Genomic DNA, 16,430 nt, shown 5'->3' with positions numbered 1-16,430 from the left:
AAGAAGATCAAGTATTGTTTATGTATGCAACAACCGTGGCTAGGACATTGTTAGCTCAAAAATGGAAATTACAGGAATTACCAACAATTGAGGAGTGGCAGACAAAAATGATGGACTATGCTGAACTTGCTAGGTTGACTTGCAAGATCCGCGACCAAGGTGAGACGAGGTTTCAAAAAGACTGGAGTAAATATGTGGACTATATGGAGAAAAACTGTAGATCTTTAAAAACACTTGCAGGATTGAAATAAATCCTACGAATTGACTAAAAAAGTCAAAAAGGAACTGCAAAAATGGAGTTAACAAGAAACCCGCAAGAAGGGAGGGGGGGAAGTTACAGCTCGGCAGAGCAAGATGTAAGATGAAAATATAAGATGTTTTGTATAAAAGATTGTTTTTTTATTTTAATTTGATCAATTGGAAAATGGAATAAAATTTATTTTAAAAAAAAGAACTACATGGCTGTTGCTGGGACTCACAGGAGGGGAGAGCATTGCTGTTGCACCCCAGTCCTGCTTGCGGGTTTCCCACAGGTATGAGGTACCGTAGGTCATTGTAAGGAAAGGATGCTGGATGAGGTAGGCCATTGGCCAGCAGGCCCTTACCTGAACCAATTCCTATTTGTCAGCAACCTTCTTGAGTGTGTGGTCCCCCGCCTGCCCGCCTGCCCACCTCCAGTACCGGGCTCGGCACTCCAGATCAGCCTGACTACTGCATAATAAAGTAATTTCTTGTGACTTGGAAACTATTAATGCAGTCAAAAAAGCTATTAGCCTTTTTTTGCTGCCACATTACACAGCTAACTCATGTTCAGCTTGTGATCAGCTGCAATCCCAGGATTCTTCTCAGACGTTCTATTGCCAAACTGGGTTTCCCTCATCCTGTACCCATGTATTTGGGTTTTTGTGTGTACCTAAAATGCATAAGTTTACATTTGTCTCTGCTGAATTTCATTTTGTTTGTTTCTAACCACTTTTCCATTGGAGCCTAAGAAGCTGCCTTATAACTGAGCTAGCTCATTGCTCCACCCAGTTCACTGAATGGCAGCAGCTTGCACATGTGTTTTTATGTTGTAAACCGCCCTGTGATCCTCGGATGAAACGTGGCATAGAAATTTAATAAATAATAAAAATAGAAACACTGCCAAGTTAGACCAACTAGTCCAGCATCCTGTTCCCACAGTGGCTCACTAGATGTGCCTAGGAAGCTGTCAAGCAGGGTATGAGTCCAACAACCCACCCTCCTTCCTACTTGTGTTTCTTGTAGCCCTGGGCCTAGCAGCTCTGTGTTTGAGCTCTGCTCGGGGCCCTTGCCAATTTCTGTGAATTTAAGGTTGGCAGGCATGGCCCTTTGAGCACTTTTGGGTTGTCAGAATTGGTTTCTATTATCCATTTTAGGCGATGGTAGGTGGCGCTGTGGTTAAACCACTGAGCCTAGGGCTTGCTGATCAGAAGGTCGGCGGTTCGAATCCCTGTGACGGGGTGAGCTCCCGTTGCTCGGTCCCAGCTCCTGCCAACCTAGCAGTTCGAAAGCACGTCAAAATGCAAGTAGATAAATCGGAACCGCTACAGCGGGAAGGTAAATGGCGTTTCCATGTGCTGCTCTGGTTTGCCAGAAGCAGCTTTGTCATGCTGGCCATATGACCTGGAAGCTGTACGCCGGCTCCCTCGGCCAATAATGCGAGATGAGCGCGCAACCCCAGAGTCGGTCACGACTGGACCTAATGGTCAGGGGTCCCTTTACCTTTAGTACATGGGTGTGCATTAAGTGTTTATAGTGTATGTTTATAGGGTATTTTGGAAAGGGGCAGTTAGCATTAAGGCCCTGGGAGTGGAAAGCAAACGATTCCAATTCAGGCCTAGACGAGTGCTGAATCTGACCCACTGCTCTGTTTCTCCACAGTGACCATCCAGCTCCCTCTAGGAAGCTCACAAGCAGGGCTTGAAACAAAATAAAAAAAATCCTTCAGTAGCACCCTAAAGACCAACTAAGTTTTTATTTTGGTATGAGCTTCCGTGTGCATGCACACGAAAGCTCATACCAAAATAAAAACTTAGTTGGTCTTTAAGGTGCTACTGAAGGAATTTTTTTTATTTTGTTTCGACTCAGACCAACACGGCTACCTACCTGTAAGCAGGGCTTGAACACAGTAGTCTTTGCTCATGCTCTTGCAGCTGGTATTCAGTGTAACACTAGGCCTGCTTCTTGAGACGGAGTCTCCATTTCACCATCATTCCTTATAACCACTTAATAGCTATGTTGACTATATTTGGGGGGGGGGGGAGCTCAGAGGGGAAAGGGAAAGGCCAACCACTGTCAAGGTAGGAACATAAATCAGGAAAGACCAAAAGAGAAGAAAATAGAAAAGCAAAGGGAGGGAACAATGGGAGGCCCAAGTCTATAGCTGATTAGAGAACAGCCTGAAACTCTGGTTATATAAACCCTGTGTCATCACCTACAGGAACCTGATGTCTCACTAAGGGATTATTTCACAATCTCCTGAACAAACCTTAGAGATAGCAACGTCCGACTGTGGCAGATTTACAGCATGGATTTTTATAGCTGCTGACCGCAGGCTCTCAGTGTAGATTATAGCTGTCTGCTAGCCTGGGAGAAGTGTGTTTCAGCTGAAGAGGTGAATAATACTGAGGAGTTTTGGGAGGTGCCCAGTTTCTGTAGTGTTTTTTTTTTATAGAGAAGACTGGGAGAATCTAGGCAGAGGGGGGGAAATGATACAAGAGTTTGCAGGAGTCTATGGCTGTGAATCCACCCTAATCCTTAGCTTGGGATCTAGCATGCTCCCTTTGTCTCCCCTCAGGTCTCTTCAAGTTACCCCTTGTTCACATGTCACATGAAGGATGCAGCTGTGTTTTTTTGTTTTGTTTCACTGCCCTCAGTGAATTAAAATGCTGCTCTCTACCCACCTCTTGAGCCACCTAACAATTGTGCATTAAATGGTGATGGATTCAGTTGCTCATTGTGTTTACATTCCCCCCCCCTTTATTTAAGCACCTTTATCATCACACTGCTGTGCTCTGTATTTAGGTAATCTGGACAAAGCACAAAGATCCAATCACTGGGCACAATATCTAATGTAGTTTGGAATCCACGTAAGCATGTTTTGTGATGGTGGATAAAGCCTCTCTCTCTCTCTCTCTCTCTCTCTCTCTCTCTCTCTCTCTCTCTCTCTCTCTCTCTCTCTCTCTCTCTCCCCCCCCCCAATATATTTACCTAGCTTGAAGCAGGTGCACCTGGGATTTTAGTACTTCAAGCAGTTGCCTAGTTAGCAACCTTGCCTCTTCGTTTGAGCCAGCCTTAACTATATGTATCTCCTTTGCTGGGTTTACAGGAATGCCTCAAAGACCCATCAGAAACTCAGGCCCTCAACCCCAACAGTGCAAAAAGGGGAACCAGGGCTGTGGAGCCCAAAGAGAACTTGCATGCTCCGAAGAAGACTCACCTAAGGGTGGACAGAGAGACGGAGAAAGGCGAAAGCCAGGAACCTCCCCCTGCCACCTCCACAATGTCAAGACTGCAGAAAAGAGGAGAATGGGGTGGAGCACTCCAGAGAGACCCCACATGACAAGAGAAGCTCCAAATTGACCTGAGAGGTGCTGCGTGGACAACAGCTGAGCACAAGGTTTTTGCGCCCTCACCAACTTTGTGCCAGTGCTTTCCTGCGTGATCCACCAACAACATCCATGAGGGAAAGAAGGCGGCAAATGTTGGCATCCCTTGTTGGTCCAACTCATATTTGGACCAATGATTCTTTCTCCCTTCCCCCTTCGGGTAGAGCCAGGAAGCAGGTAATGTGCCTTTGCAGTGTCGTTATCATTTGGTTGGATGGGTTTCCAAACCGGCAAGTGGGCATTTCAATTCACCAGAGGAGACAGTAGGTCCTATTCCCTGAGTTTAATCGTTTGAAATGAAGCACACCTGTTGAGATGGAGTGGCTTTGAGAAACTCGGCCACACCTATGGGCCGCAGTGCAGAATGGTTTCTGTGCCTTTTAATGAAAGAGGCAGATCACATATTTTTCCTGCTCTAAAGCCACCGCACAGCTGGAGGACAACAGTGCCAGATGAGTTGTTCTGGCAGATTAGGGTAAACAGAGAAGAACCTTTTAATGCTTCCCTGGGTGTGTGGGCTGCAGCTTCAGCCTGGCTTCACTACATCCCATTCTGTTTATTTATCTACCTGTATAATGTGTGTACATTTATCTCTCACGCAGTATACCTGTGACTCTGGGTGAATCATAATGACTTTTATTATTTTTTGCTTTAAAGGGAGGAGCGGGGGAGGAAGGAAATGTTCCAGAGTCTACATCTGTATACAAATATTTAAAATGTACAAACTTAAAGAAGCTCCCACGTCACTTCAAGAACAGTGCCGCCCCAAATGCTGTATTTTAACTGTATAAAATATGCATAACTCTAGATAGATTAACGTTCATAATTGGTGTAGCAGCTTAAGACGGGGAGCACCTATTTCCTATTTCAAAACGCTAGCGACAATCGGTGGCTGTGCTGGGAGTCAGCAAGAGGCAACCTTGGGCACTTGCATCATGACTGTTTGGGGGTGGGGAGTGGCGCTGGTCTAATAGTTGCTTATTCTGTTGGTCATATGCCAGTTGCTTTGATCTTACTAGCTATCACAATGGCTCTGCCCTCAACTAATCTCACTGAGGCCTTTTTATTATAGTAATGCCTCTTATCAGATCTGGAACTTCTTGGGCCTCCTGCCAACTTGAAGGGGCATCCCCTTACCTACTGGAGGAGAAGGGTGTATGTGTGAGGAAACCTACAGTGCCACCTCAAACTTCCTTCCGCTCTCTTTCTGCCTTATCAAAGAGCTCCCTGGAATTGGTGGGGCGGTGGCCGGACAAGAATGCAGTCAAAAGCTCCCCACCCACCTCCGTGCAAATACACTTCAACCTGATATGGCCAACAAGGTGACTCACCCGGGGCTAGAAAGAACCTCCTGTCTTTCCGCTGTGGTCAGACAGAGCTGCATTATTATCTTTCTGTTTCATTTTGTAGGACTGGCACAACTGGCACAATCTTAATGGCTTCGTAATTGAGAGCAATATGCCGTGACCCAGACCAGGCAGTGCAACTTTCTTCCCTGCCCTATTACAGGGCAGGTCACAATAAAACCCTATCTTGGTTTTCACAAGTGCCTTGTGGGAGCAGGATAGAGTGAGAATTGTGCAAGGCCAACCTTACAAATTGAATGGTATTGAGCCGAAAGCCAAATTAATTGTGATGCCATCTGACACCTTTCCTCCTAGCATTAGATCTTCAAAGTCACCAGCCCAGGTGTCATAAGTACCCTCCTCTAAACCGCTTGCACTCATTCTTGCAGTTGTGTGAGTTTGCCAGATTAAACAGACCATAGCTATCCAGCAGCCAAGATGCAAGAAAGCTGCTTGCTTTTGTTTGAAAATAAGTTGAAGGGCTTCGAGAGGAGGTGAACTGCATTCTTGAAAGTGTCTTGCTATACGGTAGTTTCTGTCAAGCCAAACAGGAGGTGCCCAGATGAGGAATTTACTAACAGGGTGGAATAAATTAGTTAGTACATTTAACCTACTTATTTGGAACAGCTGAATAATAATTTTTTAAAAAATAATCTTGATTTTTTGAAATAAATCACTTTGTGGGCAAAGTAGTGGGGGAGGGGTTTATAGTATATCAAAAGTTGGCAGGCAGGTGTTAGTGAGCACCTTGAAATAACCCCTTTACTCACTCACACACACACACACACACACACACGTGTGTCCTTGTTTCCCCCGCAGTGTGGTTGGCATTCTCAGATGACACCCATCACTCAAACACCCATCACTCCCCATGACAAGCCAGGCGCCTGGCTGCCTCCTCCTTTGTGGGCACAAGCTCTGGCGTGTGTGTGGCTGCTCCTCAGAAACAGGGTGAGGGTTGGTAGGGGAAGGGCAGGGCAGGGAGCCAACGGTAGAGCTGGTGGCAAGGTACCGCAAAACAAAAAGGAACAATTTTGGCACTGGCTCCATCCTGGGCAGAGAATGTGGCTGCATGAGTAAATGATTGGCAAGTACAGAGAACTATTAAAAAGAAGGGGGAAGTTCATGCGATGTTTTTGGAAGATCAGACTGGGTAAGATGAATATAAATTGATCTGACCCCTTCTTCCTGCCATGCTGCCAAGTCAGAGAGTGAGATGTATACCTGGAGTTGCAAACAGGGCTTAACTTGAGCTGAACTGCATTGCCTTCGCCTTGTGAACTCTCCAGATTCAGCTTTGGCTCATCAGCTCCTGTTGAGATGCCCAGTGGCTGACACACAAAAAAGAGGCCCTGCAATCCTGCCTATAAAATGAAATGTCTGGATATGGAGGCATCTGAAAGAGACAACCCCAGCGCAATGGCAGCTTTTAGGGTGTGTGGTGGGGGAAAGCCTGCTGGCCAAACTAGACATGTGAGCCTCTGCACTGGCCATTTGCCCACCTTCTTAACGACAGGAAACATGCTACTGCTGTAATTAATGCGGTAACCTGGGAATCGCTCTGTCTCCCACTGCAATCAGCTTGAAACCTGGTGCTCCCCCTGCCCGAGAGAAACCTAAAACAGCTGAACCGCTTCCTCCCTCCTGCCCCCCTCCTCAAAGTTTCCAGTACTTTGAAAGAGTTGTTTGGGCATTTACAGACACTATGTTCAACAGGCAGGGTTGATCAGAGCTAGTCCAAGTTACTGAGCCCTAGAGTAGCAGATCTAATTCTAAGTCTCCAGAGCCCTCTTCTAAAGATGGCATATTGTGCTTTGTGCAGGGAGACCTCAACTGCAGACTGCTGGTGGTGCAGGAAGGTACATTTTTGTCACTTTGAAGAACCACTTGACTAACAGAGCAACCCACCTGGGAGAGTACTGGATCTCCTTACAGGGAGAACTTTAAGGAAAGGATGTTCAGGTCTACATGCCAGAGATGGAGTTAGGTAGTATAGTAATTGGTCACGTGGACATAGGGAGGGTCTCTTGTGAAGGGAGGGGCAGCAGCCCAGTTGGAAGAAACAGAGTTTGTTGTGAGCAGGACAGCAGTGGCATCATACCCTATTGTAAGGAGGAAACAGGGCCCCTCTCTGTGGGGATGTCTGGGAGTAGGAAAGTGCTTTTGTGTGCCTCTTGTCTCCATTTTCCCCAAAGACTGCGGCCCTCTGTGAATCCTCAGCAGGAAGAGGCCCCCTTGTAAATCTCTCTTGTAAATGGAATTCTGCTGACACATTCCTGAAGGCCAGGCAGCTGCCAGTGCCATAAGCCCTGTGGCTAGCAGAGTAGGGCTGAGTCAGGCAAAGGTCAAAGGATGGAAGCGGCGATGGGGGAGCAGTGGGATGCTCTGTTCTAGATGCAGAAGACAAATGGACAAGGCCCGTGCTTGGAGAAAACAAGGAGGCAGCCTGAGCCATTGGGGTCCAAGTGTAGTCCCAAGTCAGGTGCTGCTGCATTCTGGCTGCTTTGGTGTCAAGATGCTTTGCTTGTGCAGTGTTGTGGCTTTGTGGGTGTGGAGGCCTGCGTAGCAGAGATACCTGCCCCTGAACAGAGCAAATATGCATGTGATAAGGATGGGGAACCCTATGGGTTACCTTGAGAAACTGGAGCATGTGCTTTGCATACAGAAAATCCCTGGTTCAGCCTACCTGTGACAGGGCCTTGTGGAATGCCCTCCATAGTGAAGTGTGACTATCTCATCATTGAGTTTCAGGGGAAAAAATTAAAACATTCCCAGGCATTTGATGGATGAAAGTGTCTGTTCCTGGTGACCTGGAGATCACTGGTTGAGAATGTTTTTGGAATGTTTTTAAATGATATTTAGTTGTTGTTTTTAAAAATTATTTTATCATTGTTGTATCTGCCACAAGTAACAACAACAACAACAACGATACAGACAAAAGCAGCTTCAAATCCACCTTAAACTGCAGTGTGGATTTAGCCAGCTGTGTTTGCCTTTGTGTGGATACAGTTTCAGTGTGAATAGAGAGAACCAGTCCTTCTTGCTTCAGAACTCTGACACTTTCCGTGAGCTGGTTGTGGTTTTCTCCCCACGAGTACACCAGTTTCCAAGGTATTTAGTTTTGCTAATGTGAACATAGTAGGGAATGAGGATGGCTCCTTTATCCACCCACTCTCAAAAATGAAAGCATGTTTCCTTCACAGGCTCACACTTTTGCAAAACCTTTTCAGGAGGCAGCTCCTCTTTCTGAGGACAGTTTTATTACTGCTTTATTCCACAGGATGTGCCCTCACACCAGGCCCACTCAGTGGGCAAACAAGGTGACACAATCCCCAAGGCTCTATCGAACCCCCAGAAGAATGAAAAGCCAGGGAAATAAAAAGGGACAAATTGCACCAGCAAGGCGCCAGCCTCCAGGGAGCACGAGCCATGGGGATGAGTCACAGGCGCATGGATAGGTGCCAAGCTGGGAAGGTGAATGAACAAAAGGAGGTTGCGGCAGTGTGCAGAGAAGCCATTGTTCAAGGCTTGAACCCTCTACGTGCCAGCTAGCGTTGTCCATTTATAGGTGCTCAACCTTGACTCTGCAGCTCCGCAAGAGATTGTTCCACTGTCCTTTGTGCTTCTGATACCCAGGACAACGGTTTCCCCCTGGTGATCAAGCTGGCCTTTGCTATGCCCTCCCTCCTCCCCGCACTGGGAAATGACCCAAATCAAACAGTTCCTTTGCCATAGTCACTTGCACAGATCCCCCCTCCACCCAGTCTGCCCATTCCCAGGGGGACGGCTGCTCTGCTTCCTTTCTCTCCCTTCTTTAAGAAAAGGAAGCGTTCCTTCATGCTTCAATCCCTGCAGAAACTCCCAATTACAAACGAGAGCAGCATGCATCAATTTAAATTAAATAAATTGGAGAAAGCAATTTACTGCTAATCTGCATTTGCTCGGGGGGGGGCATCATGGGACTAATCGATTAATGAGACTGATTCCAGTAGGTTATCTGGGTCACTGTCATGAAGCAAGTGATCACTTAAGATGCATTTGACTCCAGTAATAACATTCCCCACCCCTGAAAGAAACCTGTTATACAAATGACAGGTGAGGCCTCTGAAAGAAGAAGTTTTTTGTCTTAGCCGTGCAATGCTGGAAGCTGAAGCTTGGGGGAAGCAGCCTGGTGTGCACAGAGGTTCTTAGGCCCACCCCAACAAGACTGAACTTCAGACCTTCAAGATGCAAAGCACATCTACTCTGCTACTGAACTATGGCACCTCTTCATATGTTCAAATACTGATGATGACCTGACATGCTGCAGAACTGAGTCTTTGCCCCAGAACTTGATTAAAGAGTACTATGCCCTAGCTCAGGTTATCTCTGGTACCCACTGCAATCTTCAAAGCAAGACTAGGGCTGCATATGCACCATACATCTAAAGCACATGGCTTTCCCCAACAAATCCAGGGAGTTGTAGTTTACCCCTTCCAGAGCTACAATTCCCAGCACCCTTAACAAACTACAATTCCCAGGAGTCTTTTGGAGACGTCCAGCGGTTTCTAAATAAACTGTTCCATAGATACCTTTTCTACTGTGTTGGGGGAGAGGAACAATCTCATAACAACGGTCTAATGAAGGAATCTCCCCCTTCGTAGCCTAGAGCTGAAGAGATTGCAAAGCTGGAAAAGGGTTTTCTCAGCCTGGACCTCAGAGAGCTATTACTACTCAGAATAGACAAGGCTGGGATAAATGGGCCAAAAATATAAGGCAGGTCTGTGTGTTCGTAACAATGATGTCAGATTGGGTTGATACGTGAGATTGCATTTTATGGTTTGAAGCGCCTCTCCTTGTACCTGCTCTGTGCAATACCAGCCATTTTGCATTCCTGCCAGTCTCCTTTGCCACCGCCTTCTTGGTGTTCTCAGCTCTGGAATTCCAATTGTGGTGCCCTTATCAGCGCAGTTAATTGCGAATGATGGAAACATACAGCTGTGCAAAAAATTTAATCCCAGTTACTGGAGGCACTCTACAGACAGAGTTTAGAAAAGAGATGGTGCGGTTGGATTAGACCCATTTTACCCAAGGATATACATGACTCAGCCAGAAGGGAAGCGAGCATGTGACTCCCAACAAGGTCAGTGGCAAGGCTGAGAGAGAGAAAAAGGAATGGAATCCATGAAGACTCCCAGGCCCTGGGGAGACTCATAAAAGCTGCTACTTCCAGCATGTCATTTGCTGACCGCGGAAATGAAGAACCACAGCTGGTCTGCCTGGCAGGCTGGCACCCATCGTTGCAGCTGGTGCAACTGCGGAAGGCTGCTCCCCTGCCTTTGCATCATGGTTCACATGTCTGTAGCAATCGCAGATCTATAAAGGCTGCAGGACAAATGGAGAAAGGGCCTGTGGTTGCAATGGTTAAGCCCTGAGGAGTTAAATGCTGGTGTTCAGGTGGAGACAGTGATTGGCATCATGGAGTGTTCAGTGCCCATTTGGCCCAAAACAGCAACTGCTTCCTTTTACTGCTTCCTGTCTATTATATGACACAGTGACTGAAGGGCTTCCCATTCCCTTTTACAACTTAAGTTTGCTTAAGGACGCTGCTACATTTCAACACAATAGGCTGTATAACAAATGGCAGCACAGAGGAGACTGAGGAGGAGGAAGCTGACAGCCGGTGACATCCTGGCCTGGATGTAAGCAAGAAGGCAGAAAGGTGGGAGCTGGCGGATGGCCAACCCAAGTTGGCGAGGAAGTGCCCCCCTCCTTCCAAATGCTTATGTGGAAGTCAGCCATTGATATTTGCTATAATTGTCTTTACAGATATCCATCCTCTGTTGCCTTTGTCGTCCGTCCCCCCGTCCTTCTTTTCCCCCAGTTGTCAAAACTCGAAACCTAAGCACCTTGAGGTCCTTTATTACCGGTACATTTATATCCTGCCTTTTTTCGATGATGGAATGCAAGGCAGAGTATGCTGCCCAGATAGTCTCCCACCCAGACCTGCTTGGCTTTCGCCAATGTGGCTGCATCTTTTGCCTTAAATAAAATCCCTTGAGACTCAGCTGGCTGCTCCCGATGTAAACAGTACTGCCAGCAACTCTGGCCTGACTTACCTTAAAATAATAATTATTCATTCACTTTTACCTAGAGAGGAAGGTATGGGGAAAAAGTACAGCTTAAAAGGAGATGGAGCGCCGCAGACCAGGACAGGACATGATGCTAATCCTACAGTTTGTTAGCCAAATTTGCTAGGCAATATAGTGTGCAGAATCATTGGTTGCAAGTGACACTTTTCAATCTCGTTGTTGGCCTTAGTGTAGCCACGTTTATTTGCTTCTGTATTGTTTGCTAGTTGGCTACTTGTTTGGGGAAGGGCTCTAGCTCAGTGGCTGAGCATGCAGAAAGTCCCAGGTTCAGTCCCACAGTAGCATCTGCAGGTGGGTCCTCTCTGAAATGCAGGGAAGCCACTGGTGGTCAGCATTGAGAATACCAGCATGGGTTGCCTGTGCCCAGGGTGGGAGGGAGGCAGGGAGGGAAAGAAGACAGTGTACACATGCACATTCAAGCATGTACGTCCTTCCTATCTTGTTTTGCCAGTCCGATTCATCATAACCACACAGATACCATAACTGCTTGATGCAGGATCAGACCATGAATTGCTCCCATCCTCAGCTGAAACAAGGCCCTCTTGCTATGGCATCCAGAAGCTCAGTGGCTGAGCACCCAGAGCCTGCTGTGCCACATGCCAAGGGAATGGTGGGGTATTGTTTGGCCTCCTTTTCAGCCGAGCTGAACGTGCTCTCATGCTAACTGCTTTTTCTCAGTTTGAAAGGGTCACTGCGCTTCCAAGCTGCTTTTTTTTGTGTGCCAAGTGACCCGTGCAGAGTCTCTGGGTCTCTTCCCTTTCCCTTTTGGAGAGGATGGGAAGGGAAATGAAGCGAGTTCTGGAAGTTTTGCAGTGTCCCAACTCGGTACATCAAAAATAGCAACAATAACGAAGGGCTGAGAATTGACCAGTTGTGACAGGCAATTTAAACAAAAACAACACACACACCCCGAAAACAACAACACTTTGCTGTAGAAATCCAGAGCTCTATAAACGCCCAAAGCCACACAATGGAATCTGAGGCATTCTGTGTATATGGCTGCCAAAGGACTTTAGAAGACTCTTTCACCAAGGCAAGTTTTCAGGAAGAAGCAGACAGAACACAGAAAGCTGCCTAACATCGTGTTAGACCGTTGGTCTCTTAGTATTGTCTGCATTGACTGCCAGCAGCTCTTCAGGGTTTCAAGCAGGATTCTTCCCCAGCCTTACCTGGAGACGCTACCAGGGACTGAACCTGGGACCTTTGGAGTGCAAATGTGCACATTTCCGGAGCCACCCTTCCCCGTATAGAGCAGGACTTGTCTAGGATTTGAAATTGGGACATGTCACATCATAAGCAGCCTACAGAACATTGGTCTATCTAGCTCAGTATTGCTTACACTGACTGGGTGGCAGCAACTCCCCAGGGTTTCAGATTGGGGACATTCACAGCCTTACCTACAGAAAGCTGTCAGGGATGGAACCTGGAGCTTTCTGCTTGCAAAGCTGTGCTCTTGCCGCAGAGCCACAGCCTCCCCACCCGCTGTTCCATAATACTAGACATTGGGCGTACCCAGTTAAATTGGTAATACAGAGAGACAAAGGAACATACTTCTTCATCCAACATATAATTTATGGAATTCAGTGCCACAGGATGTGGTGATAGCCTGTGACTGCCTTATTCATTATGGTACAAATAATGAATTAATGGAAGAGGCCTGAGTGGAGTCTCTAGTTTCAGAGACAATGTGCCACTGAATACTATTTGTTATGGGCAGTAGAGAGAGAGAGAGTGTGTGTGTGTGTGTGTGTGTGTGTGTGTGTGTGTGTGTGTGTGTGTGTAGGGGGCAAGGAAGACTGTCACCTCCATGTGTTGCCTGTGGGCTTCCTGGAAACGATCTGTTTGGCCACTGCAGGAAGCAGGATGCTGGACTAGATGAGTGTTTTTGGTCTGATCTAGCAGCTAGGCTCTTCTTAACACTGGTGTGCAAACCAAGCCCATCCTATGGGTGATCACAGCCAGTGCTCACTGTTGCCATTCTGTAGAGTTACTGTACATCCGGATTTCCCCAGACCTATCCAGAATACTGCAGTCGGCAGCAATGTCTGGGCAGAAATCGGGGAAAATGTCCAGGCAAATCCGGATGTATGGCAGCCCATGACTGCAGTGCCTTTTATGCGTAGCCAGGTGCACTGCTGGATGCGACCCAGAAAGCCATAACATGGTGCTTAGTAAGAAAGGTGAACTCCAATCATGAAAACAAGCTGATTGCATGGATGTCCTCCTGGATCAGGTCTAGGGGCTCAACCAACCTCCCCGCACCAAGTAAAGTTGGACCCTAAAAGTAGGGCGGCTTTTCCCATGACCACAGTGGGGAGACCAACATAGAAAAAAGGTTCTGTATTGATATTCCTACCCTGGTCTTTGTTGGGTTCAATATAAGCACCTTGTGCATTCCCGCAAATGAGACTGCAAATATTGATTTTGCATTCCCATAAGTAAAGGTTTGTGGTCAAGCCCATCTTTTTATGATGAGGCTACATCCAGGCCTACCTCAATGGCAAGAAGAAACCTAGCCATGCAGTGATGGAATCAGCACTGACAGTTAAGACTGGGGTGGTTGTTCCATCTTTTCATGGGACAGTGCATGTTTAAATGTTGGGCAGAATAAAACACACTCCTGCCTGCTCACCAATACAAATTGATCTGTTTTCAGCCTGCCAGTCGATTGCTTTTCCATGGGGAGCCTTCCCTGTGTTTCCTCCCCTCTGTCAAAATAACCCTCCTCCCTCTGTCTCTTAGATCTTTGTTACAGGGATTTGTAATTGCTAGTGGCCGCATGCTCCCTTGGAAGCAGGCATTAAAATGCAAAGGAGCTGCTTGCCTAGAGGAAGGAGGACAAAGGAGGGCCTGGAGAAAATGGGCTGCTTGATCTTAAGAGAGGGAGGGAGGGAGCAAGAGCAAGCCACATCCTTTTTGCTGGGATCACAGGACAGTTTAGGAGAACAATGAAAAGGGGATGGGAGAGGGGGAAGGGGCCTTGGGCTGCTGACCGGTGGGGGGTGGGGGAAAGAAGATTAAGGGAGCAGAGGGGAGGGGGGCTTTCAATTAAGACATTAACCCCTATGGTCAGAGAAGAACCCACAAACCTATAAAGGAAAAAGGTCATGGGGCCTGGGATACCTTCACGCAAAGGGAAGTTGATCCCAGTAAATTGTGTGTAGCTATTCTACCGTAGGAGGTAATGCCTCACTCAAGGCCTCCGAGTAAAGAATGCATATAAAACTCTAGTTCTGCCACCACCCACACTAGCCTGCCAGGTCTCTGCTGCTTCTGTCTACCCATTGCTGTTCTGTACCCACTTTCTTAGGTGTCTAAATGATGGGAAGCATGCTCTCTCTCTCTCTCTCTCTCTCTCTCTCTCTCTCTCTCTCTCTCTCTCTCTCTCTCTCTCTCTGTGTGTGTGTGTGTGTGTGTGTGTGTGTGTGTGTGTGTGTGCAGAAGGACTCAGGTTCAATCCCCTGACATCTCTAGTTAAAAGGAGCAGGTGACAAGTGATGGCAAATACCATTCCCTGCTTGAGACTCTTAAGAGCCACTGCCAGTAAAGAGTGTAAGTGGACAGTTTCAATCTAGAAAGGCAAACAACCTGACCTGCTTTGTTCTAGGGCACCTTGCTGTTTTATTTGTGTTTAGATTTATTACCCAGCCTTCGCCATGAGGCCCTAGGATGGGTTACAAAAACACAAAATCCAACATTAAAAACAGTTCAAAACAAGTCACAATCACAACTAGAGTGGGCCCTAAAATTTTATACTCATGTGTCAAAAGGCCAGCGTGCAGAGGGAGATCTTTAGCATATGGAAAAGCTGGATGATGAAGGTACCAGACACACCTCTGCGGGGAGTTTCACAACTTCGGGGCTGCAACAGAGAACACCCTCTCTCAGGCCACCTCTGCTGATGTTCACACTTGAGAGGGTCTGCAGGGAAGAAGGTGGCCTTGTTTTAGAACAGGGCTTATAGGAGACACAAATGGAACCCCAGTCAGTAATCTGGCCAGTGCATTTTGGACCAGTTGGAAGTTTCTGAGTTGTCCCCACAGGCTTATGATGCTGCAGTCTTGGCTGCCTGCATTTCCTTGTGCCAAGTTGACCTTACTTGCCCTAACCAAGCCCAGAGGCTTGAGCAAGTTGTAAACAGGAGCTTTCATTTCCCAGCATTTTGCAATCCCCAAAAACGTGATGCGCCACCATCCTGGTTGGATCAACCACCTCTTGGAAATCCCAGCGAACAAGCGAAGAACCAGTTTGGCAGCCTTGGCTGAGCATAGGCTTGATTGCACTTGGCAGCCAAGTCAAGGAGCACCGCTTGACAGAATTTTCAGGGCTGCTATGTACCTCTCACTAGAAAGATTTGGAACTAATTTGTAGCTTGGCATCCTGAGAGGTATCCCCCCCCCCTCTCTCTCTCTCTCTCTCTCTCTCTTGCCATCTTTTCCCTTCTGGGGTTGGCATCCACCATGGAATTAAAACATTAAAGTTGTTTTGCAACCCTTTGCAGACAGGTATTGTCATGAAATGAAGGGTTACAATTGTAGCATGACTAACAGGTACTGTAGGGAGTGACACAGGCTTAGCACGCAAGGCTTGCAGTCCACATTGACTTGTATACACAAGTCAGTAGGGGAATGGTGAAGAGAGGGATTGTAGCAGGGGGAGCGGAGGAGAGAAACCAGGCAGAACTCAGGTATTCAGATATATATGTCGGAGAGAAGCTCCTAACCATGCCAGCTTTCGCATGCGTAATTCTTTTTATACAGTAGAGCATTCAAAACTATTTTATTTCCCACACCCAGCTGCAGACCCAGGAGGTGCTATCCCACTCTGGGCATCGACATTTGTTCCTGGACAGCAGTAGCTCAACAGCATCTCATCTGCCTTGCATGCAAAAGACCACAGGGTCAGTCCCCAGCAAAGCCTAGTGTCTGAAATGCTGGAAAGTGGCTGCTGGTTAGCAGAAGGCAGATTACAGAGTACCTGTATGACTCTTTGGCAAGAGAGTTAAGAGGGCTGCTTTACTCAGAGGAAGGCTGCCTGTGAACACAGAACTTTTGTTCATCATTGCTAATAGCCATAGGCAGACCCTTTTCTTTCTCCTCCCTGCGTTTTACCTAAGGGAGTGACTGCAGCCACCTCTCACGATAGCAAATTCCAATGAACTTAATCTTGCATCATTGGAAGAAGTCCTTTTTTGGGCTTTGCCTGGCTCTCCTGCCACTGGATGGTCATCAATGCAGGGCGTGCGAGAGAGACACCTCTTCCTACCCACTTTCCACAGCAAGAGGGAAATTATTACCATGATGATTCTACTCCCACCCCTTGCC

Source organism: Zootoca vivipara, chromosome 6 (assembly GCF_965207765.1).
Source record: "Zootoca vivipara chromosome 6, rZooViv2.hap1.1, whole genome shotgun sequence".
Taxonomy (NCBI): Eukaryota; Metazoa; Chordata; class Lepidosauria; order Squamata; family Lacertidae; genus Zootoca; species Zootoca vivipara.
This window is presented reverse-complemented; position numbering follows the sequence as displayed.